Genomic DNA, 25803 nt, shown 5'->3' on the forward strand with positions numbered 1-25803 from the left:
CACAGCCAAGGGAGGAAGGCTCCTCGGGGGCAAAGCAAAGGACTTCTGGTACAAATCACCCCGTGCTAAATCAGAGGAGCCTCCTTTCTCTAGAGACCATAGAGGGACCTTGAACTTCAGGTAACTAAGTTGGATGGTGGGAATATCTCCCTCATCTTAGATCTGCATCCTGCTAAGCTAGTCCCATGTTCAAGAGGAAAAATCCAACCATTTTTGCATGACACCCAACGACGGTGTTAGCAAGGTTTGTGAAAATCCACGTACAATGAGTGAGAGAAGCCTAAAAAAGGAACCAGCGGTGAAACGAAGCAAATTCCCCACTGTTTAATTAGCCCAACTGTCTTTTGAGCAGGGACTCTTTTATCCATCAAGAAAATAAGGGGCCAGAAACTCACGCTGTAATGCAAACAGAATGTCCCTTAAAACCAACTGGTGCTTTTGGCCAAGCAAAAACTGTTGGGATTTCCAAATATGGCCCATGGGAACATCAGCCCAAGCATTCTTGGGAAGCATCTTGGAGCCTGAACTGTCTCCCAAGAATAAAAACTTCAAATCCAGCACGACAAAAGAGCCATCACATGACAATAACTATCACACAAGCGCACAAATTAAGCAATCCATCAAAAGTGAAATACACCACAAAACAATAGAGAGCGGTGCACATCATACCCGGCAACGGGTGAGCAAACCTGACCTGCGATTGCCTCTCTTCACGCATGGACTATTGTGTTCCCTTCTCTGCAGACATCAGAGCAACTGGTTTTTTTTGGCTTTTTTTTTTCTTTTTATCAAAGCTTGGGGAGAAGGAACCTTTATTGGAGAGAACATAGGTATCTATATTCAAGCAAAAGCACTTGTGTTCGACTCGGCCATTATACAAATCAATGGTTATTCTGCAGGAATGTGACAGGGCAAAAATTAGACGTAGAAGTTGCTGCCCTCTCTCCTGAGTCTGGGGGGAATTCCTGCCTTAAAAATTTGGGATCCTGTGTATGCATGTAGCTTAACATAATGATATTCCCTGGGAAAAAGGAGAAGGAAGAATAGTTAAAATCTCTTAAGTCTTCTTGTCTTCCATCTCTTTTAATTGCACCCGGTTTCAAAGAGGTGTAACACAAGAAAACTGCCTCTGCCCATCTGAGAACTGAATTTACAGGATATTATTTTGGAGAGTAGCTACCCTGCTTCAACATCGCCACTCAGACAACAAGAAGATGCAGTTCCTCAGCACCCAAGGGCCCAAATATGTTTGCTAACAGATTGGGCAAATGGCTGTGTGTTTGCAAGTGCATTTGAAAAATCAGGTCCCGTTGGCAGGCAACTCTCAGACAGCAAGCAGGGCCAAATCCCATGAATAAATTGCTTGGAGCGAGTAGTTTGACGCGCCATTATTCATAACTAATGCAGTCCTAGTAAACAGAAAATGGAGGCCAAATCTGCCTGTATAGACACCAATGACCTCATCTGTTTTCATCCTATTTATTGAACAAAATAAGAGCAAAAGAGAGTTACCACCAACCTCCAAAGGGAGGCACAGGCAAAAAACATCTCCTCGGGTTTCAGAGGAACAAATATTCCTCACAGATACCGGGTGAGGTGGAAGTCTAGACAGCAGGGACTGGAGCTGAATTCAGTGTTAGAATAAGAATTTTATCTCCCCAGTGCAAAGACACAAGTAAAACTAAGCAACCACCTCTCCCATCTCCTTTGCTTTCGATACCACTGAGCTGTGGGGAATAAGGACGTTAGAAGAAGAGGCAACAGCAGAGGCAGCTGTGGGGCAGCGACGTCCATACTGATGGGGAACAGCACTGACCGTTGGCCAGGGATCACTCTCAAAAAGCCCAGTGGCTATCGGGCAGCCTCTTTTTATAGGATCTCAGGAAAATTCAGGTTGGAAGGGACCTCAGGAGGTCTCTAAACCAATCTCCTACTCAAGGAGCTCAGCTGTGTGGGTGGACCAGGTTGCTCAGGGCTTTCCAGCAGCAGGCAAGCTGCAATGCAGCTCAAGGCCCCTCTCCGAGCTCGGTATATCAAGTGAAATGAAAAACAAGCCAAAATGAAATGATGAAAAAGAAAACCCAAAGGAAGTGAAGAGGGAACAACTGGTCACTGTTACCCCCAACACAATTACAGGCTGCCCAGCGCAACCGTCAACCAGCAGGTTAAAGCAAACACAAAGACACAACTCTCACCCGCTTTCACACAGCACTGCAATGCCCAGCACAAATCACTGCCACAGCAAACAGTAAAGGCAAAAAAGAAATCCCAGACTGCAGAAGGGAATAGATATCTCCATGAAGTGCTGTTCCCCTGATGCTTGTGCAACCTCCAGAGCAGGTGCCTGCAAGAAGCTGGAAGGCAACAAACCAGGGGGCAGTCATGCTATTTCTGCTGTGTTTCTTATACTCCTGAAGTATTATATTTATTTTAATTTGGGAAAAATATAGGAAAAATTATGAACACAGTTGTGATCATTCTTCCCCAAATATCACAAAGTTTAAAGATATCTCAGCTGCAAGCAGCTTCCACTGCAAAGGGTCTAGCTCAGCACCGCTAGCATTTGGCCTCTGGGGAAAAAAAAAAAAAAAAGCCATTGAGCTGAAGACTGCTACATTTATCTTGAACGCAAAGGGAAATATTTCTCTAAGTGACAAAGAAAATTTATTACACTGTTTAAAAGTTACGGCCTGTTCAAAAATTGCCCTGATTTGAATCATTGACTTTTCAAAATAAATACTACTCTTTCATCAATAAGCTCAAAATATAAGCTAACCACAAAACCCTTTGGATAAAAGAAACATAAAAATGATATCTTTACACATTAATAACATCTATTGATCTAACTGTAAGCATATGTCCACATACAAAATTTTACCATATTGCACATCAATAATATTCTACACTTTTTCTATTAAACTATGCTGTTCCCAAGAAACAGAAATTCAAAGTATTTTCCTAAAAAGGCTCTTGCCATTTAGATGTACAATGGTTGTAGTTGAAAGCACTAACAATAAGGCCATATTTAGTTATGCAGGCCAATATTAACCATTTGTAAGATGAATGGGTAGGAGTTGTAGGATTGTTGCCAAATAGGAACGTTTTTATCTGTAATAAAAATAACTATTTTCTATGCCCCCTTTTGCTCTTCTCTTAATTACATCTCACAATCCGAATTTACTAAGCAGCTTAAACAATATTTCCGAGGAAAACTTATTTCGCTTTGGGGCCAAAGAGGGGCTTATAAAACGCTCAGACGGGCCAGCTTCTTTCGGGGTGAACCCACACGGCCTCCGCAAAGAAAACTTGTGCATCCTTAATCCACTGGAATTGTTCGGCTGCCTCGGCAAAGGCGAGGAGAAGAGAATAGGGTTCACGGCTTATTTGGACTTTCAAAAAGCTCCGGCAAAGCCTCTGACAACAGCCTATTAGAGGAACAAAGCGGGCGCAGACAGGAAAGGAAGTGCTGTCAGCCTGATCGGCCCGCGAGAAAGCGAGCTCGGGGCAGGCTTTTGTCAGCTCCCCGCGCCGCCGCGGCCGCGCCGAGAAGCGCCGCCGTGTTTTGGACGAGGATTAGCGCCCGATAATCTGTTTATTAATGCTTTGAAGAGGGCTGAGCAACGAGGAGGAAAAACTGGCAGATGACAATATTATTTAGGCTAATCGAGAATATGACGGATGGCAGGGACCTTCAAAGAGAGCGGCAAAACAAGGCACTCAGGGAGCTCGGCGCGCTGATAAATGCAAGGCAGCGCCCGCTGGAAGGAGTATTTGGAACTAATCATACGCGTTGCCGCGGTCTAAATTAGATGTATCTGGCCAGCAAAGCGATGGCTGCGTTTGTCGTGCGGCCGCAGCTAAAATGGCAAACAAAATACTCGCTTTATATATAAAGATGGAGCGTAATAAAATATGTGATGGTGTAAATCAACGGTGTGCGCTGACCTGGAATACTCTGATCAAGTCTGGATATCCTGCATCAAATAAAGCAGAGGAAAAGGGAGTCCGTTCAGGCAATAAAACCGATTAGATGTAGAGATATTGTGTGGGATTGAAAAGTCTGAGACTTTAATTTAAAAAGGGGGCGGATAAACAGGAAGAAGGAGGTGTGCAGAGCAATGAAAGACAGCCAGCAAACGCTCATATTTACCCTCAAATAACTCAAGGGCAGAAGAGCACTCTGCAAAGCAGAGAAAGAAACGCATTTAGATCTGATCTATTTATACCTAAATGGCGCAAAAGGCACAGCGAGCTGCTGGGACGGGCCGCCTCCGAGCGCCACGAAGACCCAGATCCAAGGAGAGTTTTGGCACGCAGACACAAAGCTTGGAAGATTGATATGAATAGCCGCTCGAGCGTCGTGACATTTGGCAGGTGGTAGGTCAGCAAAGGGCTGCCTGCACGTGCTAGGGCAGGGCGCTCTCGCCGGCAGCCGGGGCCAGCCCCAAGGTCCAGCTTAGCTCAGCCGCAGCCAGTCCTGCAGGCAAATGCTGCATCCAGCAAGGAAAATGCGCCCCGTTCCCCTGAGACGTTGGCTCTTGGCGCAGCAGAAGTGAAGGGCAGCCCATGACCTGTAACGGGAGGCTTTCTGGTTCCCTTTGCAAAGGGCATGGCGTTTGAGGCATTCAATGACTTGGGTTATCTCTGTTCCCGCTCCTTCCTCGGCCCTTGGTGATAAGCACCATTTCCAAGGTAGCAATGTGAGGTGGGAAAACTGAGGCAAGGACCCCAGTTATGGATCTGAGTGCAGTCAATGCGCCTCTGGCAGAGCCAAGGAGTGGGCTTGCGCTGGGGACGCAGCAAAGCCCCACCGTCACTCAGGCCATGGGGATGCTTCTCAATGCCCCAGACATCTACCAGCTGGTTCCAGGTCTGGAAAACGTGGTTGCCCAGCGACTGACAGGCCAATGCAAATCCTTGCACTTCTCTCCATCTCTCCCCTCCCCGTTTTTTCCGAGGTCTGGTGATTTCCCAGCTGATGAACACATTACCACCTCGTTCGGCAACGCCTTGGAGGCGCTCACGTTTCAGGCCCGGCAAGAAAAAGATGAAGTATGAAAATCCCTTTCCTTTCCAATCCAGTCCTCCCAGCACCGGCCAAGGAGTTAAAACAAAACACCTCGGAAAAACATAGAAAATACCGGATGCGAGAGGCCGTACCAAACTCGCACTATATGCAGGTGTCAGGGAAAAAGGTCTCCTGTCTCCCACGCCAGACTTCTATCTCCATCCTGCAAACCCTTCCCCTGCAAATGGACATCAGGGTTGACACCAGCCTGCGTGCAGCAGGGAAGAGCTTGGAGAGGACCCTCTCCCTGCTCAGCTCATGCTCCCCAGTGACCTGGACCATGCAGAGCAGCAGCGAGGACGTGATTTGGCAGGCAGTGAGCCATCTGGGCTGAGCCACCACACAGAAAGGCAGCAGCCAGCCTTGCCCATTTTCCTCAAGGGGAGTCCACAAGGACTCTCCTCCTGCACCTACGTCCCTCTGCAGCAATCGGGGCTTAACACCTACCAGCCTTTCACACCTGCATCTAGTTGAAGTTGCTCAGTTGCATGTTTTCCTGACTTCCTCCAAAGACAGCAACACCTGGTGGTTGCCATTTCCACCAGGCTCAGTTAGAACAGCCCTGCTAGTCCATACCAAGGATCTGGCATCCTCTCTCCAACAGTGGGGATACACAGGTGCCACGGGCAAAGTCAGACAGATATTATACTTCCCCTGGCAGACCCAGCACAACATGAGTTTGAGCAATTGGGTCCTGTGGGCAAGGCAAGCCAGAGAAAAAGCTCATGTCTGCCCCCAGCTCAGGGCTGCAGGATGGTGAAGAGACATAGGGGGGATGTGGTGCATGCTGGGGTGCATTCCCGCTGGGACAGCCTGGCACAATCAGCAACCAGTCTCTCCCAGAAGGTCCCAGAGTTAATCTGAGAACATCCAAGAAACAGAAAAGCTCCTTTCCCGTTCCTCTGGTCCAGGACGGGAGCCCTTGCCCACGGCTGACCAGATCTTTCAAAGACATTTGGCCACCCCAACCATGACTACGCAATGCTGGAAGAAAAATCTTGTGGGCACAAATGGAGCAAAAGAAAACAGGACAGAGGTTTGTTCAGAGATGCCTGCCCAGTCCCTGTCCATTTGACATTTGCTCCAAACCAGTGAACTGCACATCCTTTGAACTTTCGTTTAGACAGATAGGCCCATGTATTTAGAAATCCTTGAAACTCATCCATCTGCAAAGACGGCAACTCCTGATAATGCAAAAGCTCCAGCCAGGATGCTGAGCTCAGCAGATCTCTCTACAAATGATTCCTATTAAAGTAAAAAATTACAATGCAAGCGTCTATTAGACAATCCAAGCCTGACATAAAAAAGAAATTAAAAAAACATAATATGCTCATGCCAGCCATCTTTATAGAGCGCTGAGGATCTCAGACAAGGCAGTGGGACACCCATTCATTGTCGCCTGTGCAGCACCTAAATTCACCTTGGAGCAACGCACCCCCAGCTGTGCCCCAGGACCATTTCTACCACAGCTGCTCTGACGGCGGCTCTGCTCTGCTCTTCAAAGCCTCCAGCAATGGAGACCCCAACCTCTTCACCCGGCAATCAATTTGGACATCCACCCATCTTTACTGCCATGAACTGCTCTCCTAGGATGCAACTTGAACCTTCTTTGCCCTGTTTTACAGCCAGGGTTTATCATCCCAAGGACATGAGGGCGGATTTCCTTGGGAGCTTTTGGCATATCTGAAAGCTTACAGTCTTTTTGAGTTTTCTCTCCTCTGGCCCAAATCCTCCCAAACCGTGACCCTGGGGACGTGGGGCACACACCTTTGCTCAGGTCCCCGGCTGGTTCATCCCCCACCAGCATGGGCAACAAGAGACAGCCATCGGCACCAAAGGAAAAGCACAGTCTTCCTAACTGGGTACCCAAAGACTGGCCAAGGCCATAGAGAGCCGAAGAAGAGCTCTCCTGTGCTCTCCCCAGTGGAGGCAAGATGGGGGGGGACATGCCGGGGAGACCCTGCTGGCGCCAAGTCCCTTCTTCTGAGCGGAGCAAGGCAGCAGAAACACGTGCCGCTCTGCGCTCCCTGCACCCCCAAAGTCTAAACCACCAGATTATCGCGTTAACGCTTCAAATGTTTAATTTCCTGCTACGGTTGTGCAGGTTCTGCAACAGGAAAGGTGGGAGGGGCACTCAACGAAATAAGCCGGGCGTTTTCAAACAAACTCTGAAAACGCCATCCTCCCCGTGGGCTTCCCGCTCCGCTGTTCAGCCCGGGGAGCGGGGGGGACCGCTTCCCCCTCAGCAAGGAGGCTCGGGTGGGAGCACGAGAGCCACCTGACTGCCGACCTCGCAGCCCAATGGCACAGGCACTTTCCATCCCGCTGCTAAAATGAAAGGCGCCTTTGTTCGGCGGCTCCAGCGATCTCCACAGAGCTGCCGAAACATTTACTGCAACGCGAGAAAAACAAGGCAGCTGGTGTTTGCAGAGTAAAACGGTACCCGACCGGCGAGAGGGGCCGGGGGGTGCGTTGAGGGGAGGACGAGGAGGAGGAGGAGGAAAGTAGTGGGAGCAGGGAGCATGTGGGAGCGTGGGGGAGTGATGGAGCGAGAGAAGGAGGGATGAAAAGCACAGGGGGGAAGCAAGAGAGGTGGAGAGGGAATGCGAGAGCACAAGCCAGGCGGAAAGACAGTGGGACAGAAAGTGAGGGCGTGGAAAAGCAAAGACAGGGATGGAGAGCCGGGGAAACGTGCTAAGGAAACTTCAAGCCACTTCTGCCCGGTGCATGCACCCTCCAGCAAAGCTGCCTCCACCCAGAGATCAGTCCTGCATGCATTACCCCGTTGCGCAGTCTGCTGCCTCTCCAAACACAGCGTGACGCATCCGTAGGGAAACGGGGGCTGCTCAACCCTCTCCAGAGAGGATGGGGGAAGAAAGACCTTCCCCAGCATCACTGCCCGGCCTCTCACAGACCGGTGCACCGTGGGATGCAGCAGCAGCACCACATGGAGTCCAGCTCGAGCAGCTGCCTGGGACTCCGCACAAGCGAAACGGCCTCGTCCCCGGAGGAGGGCACGCGGGGAGCCCCCAGCCCGAGGATGCAGCAGCCACAGAGGAGATAGCCAGAGAGACGCTCCTTGCAGAGCCATCTGCACACCCTAGGCCCACCACTGCAAAGCCACGGCGCTGGGAAGACACAGCCCCGTAAGGAGAAGGGACATGAAGAACCGACCCTTGCAAGTGCAAGGGAGCTGGATACTTGGACACATCAAACCAGCTCCAGGGACGCGTCTCCGTCAGAAAGACCCTTCCCCGCAGCACGGGGTGAAGCCAGCCCCTGCCCTCCTCCAGCAGTCCCCTCTGCACTCATGTCCTTGCGCCACGTGCTGCTCACACGTAGATAGCGTGATCCAAGTAACGTCCCAACGAGACAACCCTGAGCGAGGTGGAAAGCAGAGAGGGAGAGACCTGCTGCCCAACATGAGCTGCTTGCGAGGAAAATTAAAAAATACACCCCTGCCCGAGCAATCGCTCAACCCCTCAGCCTGAAAGCCCCACTGGCTCTTTAGGGGTGCTCAAAACCACAAGGGGAAGTACTTGTACCAGGTGGCATCCCGATTCCTCTAGAGCAAACATTGCCCCTGAGCTGTTCCCAGCCGGAGCGGGCAGGGGATCCTGACTGGCAGCTGCCCACAGAGCACATGGATGCTTTCCGCTTGGTGCCTTTCCCGGAGGCCGCCCACGGCTGTGGTTATTTATAGATCGCTAACTGCGTGCCCCTCTCCGTGCACCGAAGCAAGATTACCCTTGTGCATGGGCAAGCAGGAGAGGAAAAGCACCATCCTTCAGGTCAGGGCCAGGAATAGCTGCCAGTGACCAGAAATAACTAGTGCCATGTTCGGCCCTGGTTCTTCGAGAGCTGCCAGGGCAGAGCACAAGGTTTGCAAGATTTCAGCCCAGTGAGGATAGGATCAAGTTCTCCTTCAACTCGTGCTCCCCCAACATGTTCCCCGCCCCCCCGCCCCCATTCTGCTCTCCAACTCCAAAAAAGCTGCTGGGTGGAAGGAGCAGGTGGGCAGGCCAGGAAAGCAATCCAGCGGTGGGGAGGGGACGACTGACCTCCGGAAAATGTGCTGGAAAAGCAAGCGGGGCAGGTCGCAAGGAGGGAAGGGTTTCAGCACCTGCTGCTGCAAACCCCGCCGCTGACCTGGGAAGGGGTTACGCAGGGGAGCAGATTCCAGAGGATTTTGGCAGCGCGCCGTGATCAGTGCGCGCTCGATGACTCCTTTGGGTGCCTGCGAGAATCGCAGCACGTGAGCGCAACGTGGCCAGCGTGCAAGGCACGGATACCGTCACGTGCGCGCCTCCGTCTCCCCCCGCAGAGGCTGCGAGCAGAGGCAGCCTCGTCCTTCCCCCGGGCGTGCAAGGCGCCTGCATCCCTCCGTGTGCTGCTGAGCACGTGCACGCACACATCTGTTTGCACACATGAAGCGCGGCCTTCTCCATGCAGGTTCACCACACCGGTGCACGTGGCCACATTCAGCCCGCACGCAAAGGACGCTGGTGGGTGCCCTCGCTGGACCGGCTGCAGGCACTGCTAACCCTTGCACGTGCCCCAGGCCCCCGCGCTCCCCGCCGCTGCTCGCCCAGGGGTCCCCGCGCCCACCTCTGCACGTGCCTCCACCAGAGCCAAGCAGCTCCAGGCAGGGTCAGACGCTGCTCCCAGGCTGGGGAACGGCCACCAAAATGTTCTTGCTGGAAACACTGCTGGCATTGAACTGGTGTTAAGAGGGGGAAGGGGATTACCAAGCCACCCCTTGCACCCTGACCCTGCAGTCTCCAGCACAGGCCCCAAAAGCCCAGCTGCTGCCAGAGGCAGCCTTCAGTGATGACCCCTCAGGCACAACATCCAGGGGCCAATATTGCAGCTGGGTCGCTGCTGTGAGTCTGCAGCACACAGCGGCTGGGGGGAGAGGGGGAGATTTTCCGTCTGCCCGTGCAATGCAAAAGCTAGGACAGGAACCCATCTCCCCCCGCCCCAGACAAATTTGGGAACCACAGCACTCCCTCGAAGCTTCTCCTATTTGCGAGGTGCCTGTAAGCTAAGACCGTACCTGCCCAAGGCCCCAGGGAGCAAACCCTTAACGCACACATCGTAGCGTCTGCTCGCGGAGAGCCGTGTCCCCGCGGAGGCAGGACAGGAGTCGGGAAGCTCGGAGGTCCATGCAAGCACACGCGCCTGGGGCAGCGCCGGCCCTCGGGGAGCCCTTGAAGGCCTCCCCTCCCCTTCGCCCCAGCCTGCAAATCTCAGCCTCTGTTTTTTTGTTGTTTTTTCCATTTTCTTTTTTTATTTGTTTAACGAAATATGCTCCAGCCTTGTAAGGCGAGTCCCCAGAGCACGCAAATAAGTGGAGTATTTTTGGCCGCTCTCCTCGCAGCCTAGGGCTGGCCTTTCGGAAACGCATACCCTCGATGCCCCGGTAATTGAAGAGGCTGCCGATCCTCCAGGCCAGAAAAGGGATTACAGGACACGCTTAAGGGCTCGGGTTCATCGCCCCCAGCTCCCCCCCCAGCACCCCCCCCCCCAGGGCTCGGGTCCCCGCCGCCTGAACTACAGCGGCGGCGCCGCTAGCCGGCAGCACCGCCGGACCCCTCGCCGCCCCGGCCCGCCTGCAACATGCCCCCGGGGCGCGCGGCCAGGTGGGGAGCCCGGGGGGACCCGCCTGCCGGCGAGAGCGCCCGCGGCGCGCGCCCAGCTCCGGGCTGCGGCACGGCCCGTGCTTCAGGCAACTCGCAATTAACTCCTTCCGACGGGGCAAGGAGACAAATGACTGTAATTTACAAATAGACTTTATCTTAAAATGAGCGCCTTGCCCGACACCTATTGATTCCCGCTCCCCCGCCGGAGAACTCGCTGCAATTAAATTGTCACAACCCTAATACCCATGTAAAAATGAGCCAGATATACTGTATCTCCCAGAAAACCTCGCCCGCACAGGATTACAAAACCCAGCTGCTGCGTTTCCTTTTACCCCTGAATTAGCAAGAGATCAAATTTATCTCCCTGTTAGACAGCAGAGCTTTTATCTGCATCTCTCTGGCTGCCAAACAAATCGCAGACAGCTCGCATTTTACCCGTCCTGCTCCAGCCGCTGGCGATGGCTCCGGTTTGACAACGCGCTACCCGTGAGGTCAGGGCTCGGCTCGGCGTTTTTGCGCGGAAGTCGGGAGGACGGTTTCCTCCGCGGACGGGGCAGCAGGGAGAGGAGACGCGGAGCTTCTCGGGCTCGTGTGGATGACACAGCAGGGTGGGCCCCGGGGGACACGCAGTGTTCACAAGCCGGGGGAGACGGCTTGCTTTTCTGAAAGCAGCAAAGCGAGCGTAGGAACTGTTTTTCCCCCTCCAAAGGCCAATTAAGCTCCCTTTTTTAATAGCCAAGCTGGGATCAGCACAGTGACACAAACACGCTCTCCAGCTCCCCGCGCAGAGGCCCCGGTGGAGCAGCTCGAGGCTTTGCAAGCTTGCTCCCAAACCCACCAGCACCGCTTGCATCCCTGCCCCGCGCCAGCCGGACCCCGGAGGGACCTGCTGAGATGCCAAGGGGAGACGGAGCAAAGGCGAGAAATGCCTGGGCGCGCAAACCAGCACCGCTGAGCGAGATGACCCAGAGCCCGGGGGGAGCCGCTGCTGGAGCAAACACGGCGGCTGCTCCTCCAGGCCAGCCTGCAACGTTGCCAGGGAGGAAACCACTCCAAAGCACGGCTCCGCTGCCCACGTGCCCTGCGGGTTTGCCTCTGCCAGGCGCATCTCGCGGCTCCGAGCCCCTGAGCACACCAGGCTTTACCTCCGCTGGGGTGGGCAGGCTGGGCTCTCCCGCCGGCCTCGGAGGGCTCAATCCCACGCAGGCAGCAAACGCTCTAACTTGGGTTACTAGCGCAAACTGGTGCCTGAAAATCGTGAGGTTTTGCATTTCGCCCAGCCAGCCGCACCTCGGGGCCGTGCAGCTCCCGGCTCCACTCACTGCCGGCCCCAGAAGATGGGAGAGGGCAGAGCAGGGGAAAAGCAGCACTGAGAAAAATAGCAGCAGGGGAAAAAAAAGTCGTAAGAGAGACTACAGCGTAAGAGATTAGGAAGGGATCTTCGAGATTTAACAAGAGATTGGGGAGCTAGACCTAATTACATGCCAAGTGCTCTAGGAGCGAGCGGCCGGCTGTGGTTTGTTTGACTGATGCAGCGTATAGATTTGATAATCGCTGCGACGTAGTAGGGATAATCTTCCCTTCTCCATCTCCTGGCACTTATTCCACTACAGGACGAGCGGCAACTGGCTCAGGAGAGAGCCCTGCACTGGCGAGCACTGCCAAGGTGTGCAGACATGTGCTGGCCCAGTGTCGCAGCCCGGGAGCAGAGGTGCTGGGCTGCGGCGCTGGGCTTTGCAGCGTCCCATGCAGATGTGCAAGTCCCGGGGGAGGAGAGGAGAGCGCGTGTGCGTGGGATGGGGGCTGAGCAGCCCAGCGCACGGCCAGCCGAGCCGCTCAGGCACAGCGTGGCCGTCCCCACGGGTCTCCTCGGGGAGCTGGCAGGCAAGCATCCTGCCCCGACGCCTCCTTGCAAGGGAGGCTTCAGCAACATTCACTCCCCGCGCTTGCGAAGCCGGAGTAATTTACTGATAGTGTCCCCTTGAGGCAGGCAGGGGACTATGCAGATGCATGATAAAGACTCGGCAAAGCATAATAAAAGCAAGATGAAAAGTCATACTCATAAAACACTGAACGGGAGGAGTTAATAGAGGGCATCTGGGGTGACACAGCTCGCTTTGCTGCCCTGAAGAGCCTTGGGGGAGCTTAGCGTTAAAATTGTTTTACCTGTTGGGCGAAACTCGGCCACTTTGGGGATTTTTTTTCTAACGGGGATCCCAGGACAAAGTAGCCCCAGCACCCCAAACATCAGGGCTGGGTCCCCATCGGGGCACTGCCACGCGGGGCGGCGGGACACGGCATATCCCCGTGGCGAGCCCTCACCTCGCTTTCTCTCCGGAAAGTCACAGGGCTCCATTTCTCAGGAACGTCAATCAGGCACCTGCCAGTGAAGCCAATTCACTTCCATTTGGAAAATTAAAGAAATAAAATGAATCGTTTTCTTAATTTGAAAGGGTGGCAGGAAGCGAACGCGCCTTGGGTCTGTGCCAGCACTCGGAGGTCTGCCTGGCTCAAACGCAGGCTTTTGCTAGGGCAAACGACTGCCTCTTCCCCCCATCCTCCTGCCGAGCTGGACAGACCTCACTGAACGGCCCGCGGGTGCTCCCAGTCGGCTCCCACTCATCCCTGTGCTCCAAAACTGGTCCGGGAGCCCCCGCCAGCCTGAAGGACGTGCTCCCACTTTCTGCTGGAGTTGGGGAAGGGAGAAGAAGCTGGGCTGGGAGAGGACCGCTCTGTCTCATCCCTGCCAAGAGAGACCCAAACTGCCCCCGGCGCTGCCGGCTTCCCCCTCCCCTGACCGGCTGCCTCGCTTGCAAGGCAATAACGCCATCTCTTATTGCTTTTTTCCTCTCCCCCCACCCCAGCCCCGACCAAGGCGAATCCCCAAATCCCAGCTCCTTCCTGCCAAAGACATGTGCACCTGCAGAGCAGCTGGTGCCAACATCCAGAGTGGAGCCAAGCACAACAAACGGGCCAAAGAGTCCTCGCTGCACAGAGACCAGCTTACAAAAACAACCGTATTTCACCCAAACTCTATTAAACCGTCCTGGGTTATTGCTCCATTTCCTTTCCCACCACAGAGGATCAAAATGAGATTTCTGTGGCTGCACAGAGCTGCTCACACGTCTCCTTTTCAGCTGCCCCTTCCGCGCTCCGCGCGGGTGAAACCCGCCATGGGGTGGCACGGCTTTGCGTGCAATTTCCTCTCAAAGATGAGTTTGGAAAAACTTAACGAGGAGCCCATTCCCATGCACTTTTACCCAACAGGGCACCCAACCTCTTCCAAGAGCCCAACCGAGTCCTGCACGCTGTGGCCTCATTGCAAGCCCCCAAAAACATGGTTATACAGGCTTCGCAGCCCAGAGGGACCGGTGTGACAGTGCAGCCCATGCAGCAGCACCCCTCGCTCTTGCTGCCCCAAGCCACAGCTTTAACCACAGCATTTCACTCAAGAGCTGCCCTTCATGGCGAGGAAGCTGCAGAGGAGCCCAGCTTTTATCTCAGCTTGGCCACACACCTTACAGCTACCCAGTCTTTGCTCCCCCAGGGAATGCACCCTGCAAGAGCAACAGCAATGTATATGAAAAAACACCTTGTTTCCTAGGGGCTTTACAGAAGAAAAACCCTGCAGCAGTCCCAGTCTAAGCAGCAGAGATGCCGCCGTGGCACCGAGACTGTGGCCTGCAATACCAACCAGCACGGCCTCGCTGTGTCCTGGCACCGTGCCGCGGGCTTGCTCCGATATACACCCACGGGTACCTGCAGTTCTGACCCCTCCTGGTGCTCAGCAATTAGTGCAATGGGGTGTCAGCGCGGGAATGGGGCAGCCGAGCTCTGTGACTATTCCCACTTAGCATCCGTCTTGTTTTACCTTTGAGCCTCGGGATTTTCCTCTGCCACACACGAAAGCAAACTGGACCCCTTGTTTACAAGTCAGAGAATTTAAAAGCTGCACAGAAGATTCAGGGCACTGCTCCCATTAATTTCACCAAGTTTCACCCATCTAAACATCAGCCAAGAGGTTTTGACCGAAAAGGGGCTTACTTCAAGGGAAAAAATAGCCAAGAAAAATGAACTTTGCTTCCACAGGCTTTTACAAATAGAAGCATCTGAAATGCAATAGTTTTTGCAAGCTCTGTGCTGGCTTTGCAAATAGATAGGGATGTTTGGGAACTGAAATCATCAAAATTTCCACTGCCTGTCTCGTCACACAGTATCTGCACGCACACACATGCACACGCACGGCTCAGCCACCAGCAGTGTCCGGAGAGGAAATGCAGAGAAAAAGTCCAAGAAGTTTAATGAACTGTCACAGCTTAACAAACTAATCCCTGCTTATGCTCACCTCATCGCAAATGAGAGACTGGGAAAAACAAGTGTGCAACATGAGGCAGCTATCTCTTATCTGTTGAGTAGTTCTGTATGGGCAAATAATTAAACAGAGGCTCCTGGGTCACAGCGAGGCACCCTTTGCTCCTTCATGACACGTGACCAGAGCGAAGCAAATACCTCCAAATAATTTCCCATGAAAAACTTGCATCTGTTTTCCAGAAATACTTCAGCTAAAGGTAAGAAATGTGCATGGGAGCAGCAAGGCTTGCAAAACACTCGCAGAAAGCCAGCTTTGAAGTCGGACACGAATGTGCACATGGCAGATTTGGTGCAGAAAGCTGCCCTTGACCCCAGCGCTATTTATCAGCAGTACTTGAGCTGTCCTTCGAGGCCTCAGCTGAGAGTGGGGACCGGAGCCACCTGGACACGTAGCAGGAATTGCAGCCCCTGCCCCGAAGCCACCACAACTGAGCGAGCCGAAAGAGAGGCAAGGCCAGAGGAGGAAGAGAAATAGTGCAGACAGCAAACTAAACCCCAGAAAGATGCTGGAAAGGTTTTGGGGAGAGCTTGGTTCCATGGGAAGAGCTGAAACAGGGACAAGCAGCTCATCAGCAGGGTCACGTCCCCACCGCCTCCGGTCTCGGAGCTCCCCTCGGCAAAGCGGCTCCCTGAAGCCACACAGACTCGGCAGCAGAGCTTGGAAAGCCTGATCTCTGGAGCGCCTTCGCCCCCAGCACCTTTCCTCCGTGGGAGGCAGGGCCGGGCATCTCGTGAGGCAGCCAAGAGCAACGACTCCAAGTTTCTGCTGTTGAAAATGCTCAGCAAATTGCTCCTGAGTGATGTAAACATTTGCTGGCAGGATTCACTGTGTAAATAACTTGCAGCAGTGCAAACAACAAGTAGCATTTTCTTGGTAAAGAAGCACCCAGGCTTTCAGTCAAAGCTCAGGGCTATATTTTCCTCGGTCTTCTATCAAGCTAACAGAAAGTTTTGTCTCAGCCTGCACAGCTCATCTCCCTTACACGCACCCACACGCATGCACAAACACGGGCTCCCTATCCCCCAAATCCTGCATCCTACGTGAACTGCTTTCGGCAATTCCCAGAGCAGAAAGGGGAGGAATTCACTGCATGAAGGATCAGCCACTCCTGACTGGCAGCTCTGATCTTCATAAAAGCCAGAGTCTGGATGCAGCATCATCTTGCCATACCGTGGGCAATGGGTCGGGACAGCTGGTACCCAGCTGGAAACGACTGCAATGACACTGGGATCCCGGCTTACTTGCACGATGTATCCGCCACTAATCTGGGTGCAGATGCTAAATCAGCTGTTATCCCCTATTGCAACAGGAAGGAGTGTTCTTTTGCATTTATGCTTTGCTCTTCTGAGCATTGCAAAGGAAATCCTAGTTCCAGTTGATACTGACTTCTTCTACGATAGCAGAAATACCAGCTATTTTGCCAGCCTGTGTTATTATATGTTATTTGCCAACCTACGTTATTTCAACACCTTTTTCTGTACCAGTTACAAAAAATATTTGCATATTTGAAAGTTTTGCAGTAAAAACTGAGGTGCATGGAATGGTAAAAGGAAGGAGCTAGGGAAGCCTGGCTGTGGTCCCCAAGGGGTTGGCAAGCAGGCACCGAGGTTGGACTTTATGGAGCTGGTCTGCTCTCAGTGTCTTGTCTGAAGAGAAGACATCCAGTGGCCTAGACACAACTACCCGCCCCGTGATCACCTCAGCTAACGCAACACCCCGAAGGAACAATCCGCTGCAGGAAAGCAAAAGGGGCGACGGGACCGACTGCCAAATAGTTGCGTTTCAAAGGGGGAGAGAGGAGAGAGCCAGCGGAAATGAAAAACAAATCCCCGAGCCCGGGATGTGCCGAGGGGCGGCCGCGCGGCTTTGTTATCCTTGTCAGCAGGGTGGGCTCTGCGGGGGTCGCCGTGGGAGAGCGGATTAACCGCTCGCATCCAGATAAGCGGAGGTGCCTCCGGCAAGGCTGGAGGAGAAGGGAAGCAGCCTGCTGGAGAGCAGCTCGGGGGGGTCCCGCCGGGAGCGCGCCCATAGCCTGGCCGGTCCCGTCGCAACAAGCCTGGGAAAAGCGAAGAAGAGGCGCATTTGAGAAGCACGGGGAGGAAAGGGAGAAGGAAGAGGCGAGGTGATGGCATTAAAATATAAATGAGATGAGATGGCTGCGTAGATACTTTTAAACCTACCCAAATGGGAAGCCACAAGGAACCAGGTGCCCATACGCCATTAGCACATCACTTATTAATCACCCATTAATGAAAGGGTTGCAGATAGCAGAGTCCCATCTTCCACCACTGCAATATTTTTTTCAGTGTTTTCTCCTTCCCTCTCCAATTGTCTTCCAAAAAATTCCCCCAAACGCTAACACCAGTGACTTCTGCTTTCATTTCTTTTTTTTTTTTAAACTGAAGCTATAAAAGAAACAAACACAATCAACTCCACAGCAAGCTTCCATCTATTCCTTCTTTACTATTTCTTCCATATAAGACTCACTGCTTACTGATGAAAGCCCGGAAGCCCTTTAGAAACTTGCACACAGCTTCTCTCCATAGCTTTACCCACAAAAGCACATTCAAACCTCTAACCTTTTCTATTCTAGACAAATTATTTGCAAACTGAGCCCAAGCCCCCTAGAACACATTATTTCTCTCTATTTGCTGAATAGTTTCAAAGGACCCGCGAATTGCTTGCAAAAGTATCTGGTCTTCACCCATAACCTTCCATGGCGGGCTGGCTGTCACGCAACGCTCAAGATACTGAAGGAATAATTCTGCCTTGTAGTGGAAAAAAAAACAGTACTTACTGCTAATAATAATATGCTTCATGGTATGAATATCCAGACTGCCCCTTACTCAGTTCAGAGATACAACTTGCTTTCTGGATTCAGCAATAATTTCAGCAAGACCATGGTCACAAGAGATGCGTTTTGGAACAAGGCAAGCAACTCATCACTCCGCTATTCATAAAACGTTAAAAATAAGCATAAAGACATAAAAACATCTCCCCTCCATCCACACACACATACCACCTTATTTGATCAGACCTCATAAAAACCAGATGCTATCTCGGAAACTAACTTCCTTGGGAAAATAAACTGCCTGTAGTAAATCCCGGGGCTAGCAGAGGCAGCTGCCCCGGTGTGCTGTCTGTGCAAGGCTGACACTTAACCTACGTTTGCAGAGTCTCGGCACAAACGGAGACAGCATTAAAGCTCTCTGCAAAGCCCCTTGGAGCAGCAAGAAATAGCAAGAAGCCATGCAACTCTCGCAGTAACCACTAACAGGGAGTTGGACTCGGTGCTGGGGAAGGGGGTGAAGGAGGCAGTGGAGGGAGAGGAAAAAAAAAAAAAGAAAAGAAAAAGAAGGATGTCAGCGGGTTGTCAATGTTTCAGAGGCACCGCAATAAAACGTGCACGCAGCGAAGGGCTCGCTGGTAGGCGGCAGAGCCGGCGATAAAGAAAGCAGAAAGCGCTGGGCGACGCCGGAGGCTTTGGGCGGGGAGGCTGCCAGCGCCGGAGGCGTCGAGGGTCCGCCGCCAGCCCGAGGCTCGCGAGCAGGAGGGGGGCAGCGGGGACGCCTCTGCCCCGGGGAAGGGTTATGGGCGAGCAGCCGGCCTCCAGCGCCCAGCAAAGGCGCCCCAAGCCCTGCTCCGTGGCGTTGCCGGCGAGCCCTGGCGGGCCGGCGCGCAGTCGCCAGGTCTCCGCGGGGAGGGAAACGGCCCGGCGGGCTGCAGGGTGCGGGCTATCGCCGCTGCCAAGGCGCTCGGACGCGCCGGCGCGGAGCGCCACGCCAGCCACGGGCGGAGACGGCCGGGCCGCGTCGGAGCCGCCGGGTGTTAGATTCCAGCGCTCTTCCCAGGCTCCCCGACGGAAATCAAAGCGCGCTGAGCGCGGACGGATGCCGGTCGCGGATATTCAGGCAGAAGGAAGAATGCGGAGTTCTTGGAGCGGGCACGACCACCCGCAGCTGTGCAAACAACCGCGGCGAGAAGGTGACTTACCTGGGCCCCCGTCCGAGCGCGCAGGCGCCCCCCGCCCCTCCGAGAGGCCCTGCGCTAGCCCGAGGCAAGGCGAGCAGAGCGGTTTCCCGGCACGGTGGCCACTGAAGCCGCGATCTCACAGACGAGCGCCTGGAGCGCATTAAATGAGTTGGCTCGGGCCTGGGCCGAGCGGCGACAGTCGCCCAGCCCGACACGCGCGTTCCTAGGTGTTACCTCTCGGGTTTGTTCACGCGGTCGAGCGCTTTTTCTGCCAACAGGGAAGCTCCCACAGCGAGGGCAGGCCAGCGAGCTCGGGGCGCTGCCGCAGGACCGGACTCGTCCCTCCTGGCAGAGACGGCGCAGAAGAGAAGCCGCCAAACCCCGCTCTCCCCAAACGATCCCCAGGGAGCTCTGCGCCCGGCGCACGGCAGCGTTTCCTGCGTGGCACGGTGCAGCGGTTCCCGGGGCGGGAGGCCGTTGGACATCGCGCGACACAGCGCAGCAGGCCAGGAGCAATCCCGAACGCAGTGGGAATCGCAGGAGAACGCGAGGCCCTGATCCAGGCCAGCACATGCTGATCTTTCAGCACCCGAGCACTCCTGACCCCTGTCATCTAGAGGAAACTAACTTCAGGTGGCGAGAGAGAGGAAGGGAGAATTATCTGCGCTGTATCCAGGGGGAATCCGAGGGCCCGGAGCGCGGAGACGGAGCCGACTGGCCGGAGGTCGCACAGGAAAACACCGTGTCAGAGCCTGGAAACGAACCCACGCACTTGCAGGTCCCAGGCCGGTCCCCAAAAGACCTTCCCTGGCCCTGCAGATGGGAGAGGAGGAGAAAGCACCGGCCGGCGCTTTGCAAGGCGCAGGCTTCGTCCCAGCTCCGCCGCAGCTTCCCGGCGGGGTCTCCAGTGGTGCCGAGCCGAGGAAGGGTGAAGGTGCTTCCCGGCTCCGGAGAGAGCACTGCAGCCCTTCCCTACCCCAGCTCCCCACCTCCAAACACAGGGAAAACACTAGCTTGCTCTCATTTTTCATTTCGCCTCCATAGACAGCCCACCATGGGCAATAGGTGGAGCCTGTAGGCCCTACAGTAAATAAAGACAGAGGGATTTTTAATCCCAGAATCCCAAGTATTTTTGGGAGACTGGGGTGGGGAGGAGAGGGGATGCAGGGAGATCTCCAAATCCGCTTTGTTTCCTCTGGCTCCCTCCTATTGTTTCCTCCCCAGCTTTTGTGCTACTTCTACAACTTTATTTTTGGGAAAACAAACCAGAACAAATGGTACTAAATACAGGCGCCCTTAAAGGGGAACTGCTGGGAAAGCTGCAGCTCCTGGCAAGGAATTCCCTAACATGGCTAAAAATCCTGGGCTCATTTATTCCCTGCTGTACCATGAGCCCGGCTCGGCTGCATGGCAGTGCCGGGAGCAAGAGGAGGGGGCTACTCCCCAGTGCCCCCGGCGACTATGTGCACAGCTGAGTTGAGCACAGCTATTAGATCCAGATGAGGAGAGCAGATGAAGAGCCGTCCAGCTAGCCCAGAGGAGCTGCAGCGAGGAGGACATGCCGGAGCCGCGGCGGAGCCGAGCGCCCTGGGCTCGATGCTCAGCCAGCGAGAGCGGGCCGGGACGTCACCGAAACTGGTGGCGTCACCCAAGGGATGTCCCCAGGGAGGTTGCACATGGGTGAGAGGCAACATCATGATCGGATGCCCTGGCTGCACACTGATGTGCAACAGGCAGTTGGGAAGTTTGAATTTGGGCTTTTGGGGGCTCGGACCAAGGATGCCATTGTATGGCAAACTGTTGGTTAACTCAGAGTTTGCTCACACTGCAGCAAGTCAGCAAAGACAGCACCCGTGAGCCCAGAGCAACACGAAATGCTGGGAGCACTAGGCTCTGAGTGCACTCATATATGAGTACCTATACCATATTTTCATATCTCAGCTTGGGCACCCTTTTTTTCCCCCAGGCATTTTTCAGGCATTAGCAGCATCTGAAAATTTCCAGCAACTGATGCTGAAAAAGACCGCAGATTTGTAAGCTTATTCACAAAGAGAGAGGAGCACCCTGCAAACTTATCTGCTGCTTGCCACTAGGAGGACCATCTTAGAAAAGTCCAGAAATCAAACTATCATATGAAACCCAACAGCAGTCCCGCTAACTTCTCCGAGCCATTTTGTAAGCTTTGAAGACACCTTCCAATTCAAAAAGCATTAAAAGGTCAGCTCAAAATGATACAAACCCCCCAAAACCTGAAACCCAAGAACACAAACTCTCTTTGCAGAGCCAGCCACAAGGACACGGTTCACCCGCAACCCCAATGCCAAGCACCACGTTAACAGATAGTCATCATGCACCAACCACCATAACCCGAGCGCATCTTTATTTCAACTCCCATCCATAACAGAGCCTCCTAGTCTGTCTTCTCACTCAGGGCTGTACAAAAAAAGTTTACAGTTTATAGAAAAACACAAATACATAGCAGCCACTACCCTAGGCAACCCTGCTAGCCACAGTCCACATGATACCAATTCCATACGTGTCCTGAACAGGGTAGGATGAGTCACAATAGCACAAAACAGTGAGCAGCCAACATAGAAAAGGATGTATAAAAATATATTTATATGTATATAATTTTTAGGATTAGCTTTGGGAGATGACTGTGCTAACCATTTTTTTCTTTACTGGGCTGCATCTTAGCAGAATGGCCCTTGATAACACTGTCCTGGTGTCATATCTGCTTCCGCATTCTGGTTTGGTGACACCATTCCCCAAACCAGCCCTGGCACTCCGGTGGCCTTCCCAGCTCCTGGGACTCCCCAGCTGGTCTTGGGCTGCAAAGATCCCAAAGCGCTGTCGGTGGGAGCACTTTGGCCTTGCCACTTCCAGGGAGGCAACGCATCTCCTCGGGTGTGGTGGAGCCACCTGAATCTGTTTGCAAGCTCCAAAAAAAAAAGTGACACATCTCTGTTCTAGCAGAGCAGAGAGTTAAAGTCCCGATTACAAAATTGGAAGCGCAGTTACCCCAGAGAAAAATAAACCAATTACTAAAAAAACCCGAAAACACAATTCCAGATTATATTTAACACTCAAATTCCTCCTTAATTGCTCCAGTGTCTCAGCCAGCTTGCAGGGGAGGAGTGGGGACTGGCAAATTAGCTCCCCCCCAGGGCTGCTTCACCCTGGGGAGCTTTCCAAATTTACATTCCCATTGTGTTCCTTAATTAGTACATTCCTTTAGCTTTTCTGAGAGTCCCAACACTTCCAGGGCTGTTGCACTGCTTTATAAATAATATGTTGTAAGGAATATTCACTGTACGCGCATTTACTCCTCCCACGGTGTCCCGGGTCATCGCTGTTGGCTTTCCATGGAGACCACACACCGCACGGCATAGCCCACCACCGCCAGTGGCAGATGCACGGCTTGGGGTGGTTTTTGCTCGCTGACCTCCCTTCAGTCCCTTCTTTCCACCTTGGGCACCTCTTCCCATTTTGGGGGTCATCTTCTCATTTTGGGTCCATCCTGGACAAGCAATGCTCTGCACCCAGCCCAGGGCAATACCTTACAGCCTGCAGTTTCTGACACCCCAGGGAGGCACGTGCTACTTCCCCGGGGACAAAAAATGGGGGAAGAGTTATTTAGTTTGCCATAGATCAGCCAGTGCTCACCAGCAGTCAAGGACACAGAGGGGCAGAGCCCCAGGCCCCTCTCCACCCAGCGCAGAGGGAAAGCTTCCAACACCTTCAGCAACGTAAAAGTTCCACCCAAATAACCCTAGAAAGCCAAACAGGAAAGAAGTCCATAGCAAAGGAAAGACAATTTAGCGTAGCTGTGCAGCAGAGGCTCCAAAACAATGTTTTTCCCAGTCTCATTAGGGATGATTTATGAAGGCTGACACCACTGTTAACCTCTGACCATGTCCCCACTGCCTGCAGGGAATTTCGCAGCCGGCCCGGGATTGTCCAGCAGCAACTCGGAAGATGATTGCGTTTTATCTTCCCCGTTAGCACAATTAGGTGCTTTGAAGGAGATGCATTTGATCATTTTACGTGCCAGCAACTTGGCCACCTGGCTATTTTACCCGACAAGAGGGGGAAAAAGTAACGCTCTCCCCCGGGACCAAGTGTTGCATACAGCAGCGCTGCTCACCGCCGCGTGCACGCAGACGCAGCGCCATTTGGCACGCACACTGGTCGCTAATAACTCACCATTTGCAACCCTGTCTGGTTCTGATGTGACCATTATTCAAAGGCATTTGGCAGAGACTGTGGGCAACTCGTTTTCAGAGTCTGGGTCAGTTCACAAGCTCATGAATTCCCAAACTCTTCTCTGTTCGTGCCTGTAGCCAAGCGGTGAAGAGTTTTTTGGCAAATTTCAGGGGACCTAATGTTTTCTGAAAGCACCTTCCTTTAGAGGCGGTGAAAATGCAAGAATTTCCACCCCCATTTGAGGCACATATCTAGCCCTCACAGAGGCAGACAGCAAAAAAATTTGACATCTCCACAACCATAAAAGCTGATATCACATAACCCCCCTTTTCCCCACCTTTTAGCAACCTCACAATTTCCAGAGAGATCTTACGATACCAGGGATGCTGAGCCAGGAGTGCAAACCTGAAAATTAACCCTTCTCTGCCAGCTCGGGGAGTGGAAATTGGGCAGAGCAGAAGCAGCTTCAGGTCTGGGACCATCCCTAGTTCCTCTGCCCAACCTTTCTCACCCCGCTCACGCACGGCCGGATACCTCCGCTTTTGGCCGATCCCCAACCACAGAGCAATCCCCTGGGATCGCAAGCAGCCGCTGTAAGATGGAGCAGACAACTGCCAAAGGCCCCGCCACATGAAGATCAAGCCAATGTGCCGCCTCCACCCCATGTTTTCAGCAGAAGCCATGCAGGAGACCTGGAAAAAGCATGTCCAGCGTTCCTCCACAGCGATGTGAATGCAGCACCTTTATTCACTGAAGTATCCAGCCAGCTTGCATCATGTTTTCTCTCCCTCAACCAGCTGGAGACGCCCAAAACCCTATTGGGTTTTGCCATCTCACTCAAGCACATGCAGAAGCGCAGCAGGTTTTACTCTCCCAACCCATCGCGGATGCTCCGCGCTCCTCCTCCCCAAGTGCCCCTCACAGCACCAGCCCTCGGCCGGGGCTGGACTCACTTTGGGGAAAGCCGGTGGCTCTTGCATCCGTGCCGCCGGGAGAAGGGCAGTCACTCCCCTCTGCAAGCCCACGAGGCGGTGCGTGCTCCCTGCGCTTTGAAATCACACGGCCCGGCTTGGAGCAGGGAGCAAGGGCCGCGCACGCGGGAAGACAAGATGGGGCTTTGGACGGGGTTTGCTCATAGACAGCTCTGTGCTTTTGGCAGAACTCGAGGGCATTTGTTTTGAAGCTGTGTTTACATGCCTTTGATCAGACGTGTTTAACTTTCCTGGTGTGTGACAGCAACAAAACAAGTTTGATACATGGATAATGAAACACACTGCGTGTCTGTATGTGTAAATGGCTGTAACGAGGCTGCGCGTCAGTAACTCACACTGGGGGTGGGGGAGCTGAAGGCAGGGGAGATGCATCATGGCAATGGCAACGCATTAAGGAAAAGCACTAATCCAGCAACAACAACTCTACTTCAGCTGCTGGATTTGGCCAGTCTGAGCCTGCTCGGAGCTGGCCACAGCCTGGCGCAAAAGCCAAACTCCCTCCCGTCGTGGGGAGCTCTTCCTTTCCAGCTAGACTGAGCACAGCGGCATCATGACTGCAGCTCGGGAGGCCTTGGGGCTTGCTCACAAGAGTGCTCAAGGGCACCAGTGTCAGGCAGCACATGCCTTTTCCAAGTTGGGAGGTTTTCAGCCTCAGAGCCGCTTTAGTGACTCCTGGAGTCAGACCTGCATTTGAGGGATGCACGCAGTCAAGCCCAGAGAGCAAAGAGAAAACAGAGCTTTCAGAGGAGCTCCTCATACAGCTGTTCTCTGAAACGCTATGGCACACCTGGCACGATTATCAAGGACATACTTGCATATGGTTAGAACAACCAGACCACTAAAAACCCTGCCGTCGCTTCAAGCTTTGCAAGGCAATGAAAGCTTCCTCTGCAAAACCCAGCAAAACGGACAGTACTGCCTGCAGCCTTTCAGAGCAGGAAGATGACACCGGCACCATACGTACAGTCACGAGCAAAGCTGCACTAAGGAATGTTTCCAGGTGCTGTAATACAAATATCTACACTTCGAACTGTTAGCGCAGTGCCTGGTGGGGGGCACTGCCCAGGCATGGGGAGGCCAACAGCACAGATCAGGGTCAGCCCCCAAAAGGCAGTTTAGCTGCAATTATCCTATTTTGGAGGCTAAAAGAGGCATGGAAGAGCATGGATACAGACTGCTCTACACCACCAGCCTCTGCCAGAGAGCAAACCTGGGCATGTTTAATTCAGTAGCACAAATGCACTTGGAGAGACTTTATAATAGAGGCCCGTGCTGACCATGCTTCGAGATGAGAGATGCCACCATCTCTCCATGCTTAGCACAGCAGATGACTGGGGCACGCTGGCACAAGAGCTTTCCTAATGGCATGCCACCTCCCTACGCAACCTGTCAAGCAGACGCAAGCTTAGGCAGTGGCTCTCGGCTGGCAATAGAAGGGGAAGTGAATACTCAGCTGTGATAAATATTTAACATGCTTTTAGTCCTGAAGAAGTGTAGCACTGAGGCCATCATCCTGTAAGTGAAAACCAAGGCTGATTAATGGGGGAAGGT

General features: G+C 53.4%; 1 protein-coding gene across 5 annotated transcripts in view; it reads right to left on the reverse strand.

Annotated features, from left to right (window-relative positions):
• Nucleotides 1–25803, reverse strand: part of CNTFR (ciliary neurotrophic factor receptor) — a 237938-nt gene that overhangs the window by 144307 nt on the left and 67828 nt on the right. Inside the window, exon 1 of one of the 5 annotated variants that reach the window (XM_067316144.1) lies at nucleotides 11146–11169. The exons of 3 other annotated variants lie outside the window; for them this stretch is intronic. The gene's annotated coding sequence lies outside the window, so the exon portion shown is untranslated. Of the gene's footprint in view, nucleotides 1–7849; nucleotides 7863–11145; nucleotides 11170–25803 lie in introns of those variants that run through there. One more of the 5 variants, XM_067316143.1, reaches the window with a different exon arrangement.

The sequence above is a fragment of the Apteryx mantelli genome, chromosome Z, assembly GCF_036417845.1.
Source record: "Apteryx mantelli isolate bAptMan1 chromosome Z, bAptMan1.hap1, whole genome shotgun sequence".
In the NCBI taxonomy this organism is placed as follows: Eukaryota; Metazoa; Chordata; class Aves; order Apterygiformes; family Apterygidae; genus Apteryx; species Apteryx mantelli.